This window comes from Sinocyclocheilus rhinocerous, unplaced genomic scaffold (assembly GCF_001515625.1).
Source record: "Sinocyclocheilus rhinocerous isolate Xijiao unplaced genomic scaffold, SAMN03320098_v1.1 scaffold877, whole genome shotgun sequence".
NCBI classification, from domain to species: domain Eukaryota; kingdom Metazoa; phylum Chordata; class Actinopteri; order Cypriniformes; family Cyprinidae; genus Sinocyclocheilus; species Sinocyclocheilus rhinocerous.
In genome coordinates, this window is record NW_015662177.1 from 827,502 (window position 1) to 828,041 (window position 540).

At 53.7% G+C, this 540-nt stretch overlaps 2 non-coding genes across 2 annotated transcripts; both read left to right on the forward strand.

Annotated features, from left to right (window-relative positions):
• The first annotated feature begins 155 nt into the window (after nt 1–155).
• Nucleotides 156–229, forward strand: trnat-agu (transfer RNA threonine (anticodon AGU)). The gene has a single exon. It is a non-coding gene; the product is annotated as a tRNA-Thr (tRNA).
• Nucleotides 230–395: 166 nt separating this feature from the next.
• On the forward strand, nt 396–469 carry trnat-ugu (transfer RNA threonine (anticodon UGU)). The gene has a single exon. It is a non-coding gene; the product is annotated as a tRNA-Thr (tRNA).
• The last annotated feature ends 71 nt before the right edge of the window (nt 470–540 follow it).

Below are 540 nucleotides of genomic sequence, written 5' to 3' on the forward strand. Positions count from 1 at the left end.
TGATGTGCGCATACCCAGTAGTTTTTGCTGTATCCCTGCTAGCCTTAACCAACAAACACTCTTAAGCTGTCCAGTGCCTTGCCCGCGAGTCTCTGGCCTCTTCTCTGGATGCTTTGATCCTCTGACTCGCCCTCCCAGGAATAGTACTTGTAGCTGGCGCCGTGGCTTAGTTGGTTAAAGCGCCTGTCTAGTAAACAGGAGATCCTGGGTTCAAATCCCAGCTGTCCCTTTTGGGAGAGCACGGGCTCCTCCTAGGGGAGCCCAGGTTTTCTTTCCGTGAACGGAACACAAAGGGGTTGCAGACGAGCGCGAGGCCTGTAGGCTGTTTTATTTGCAAACCTCCTCTCAGCTTCTGGCGAACAATGATGGCCTGGGCTAATGCACTAGGGCAGCTGGGCGCTGTGGCTTAGCTGGTCAAAGCCCCTTTCTTGTAAACAGGAGATCCTGGGTTCGAATCCCAGCGGTGCCTCTCCACTGCTGGATTTTCTCTATGGGCTATTTCTTCGACATGTGGCCCTGACGGTGTCTCTGCTTTTCGAG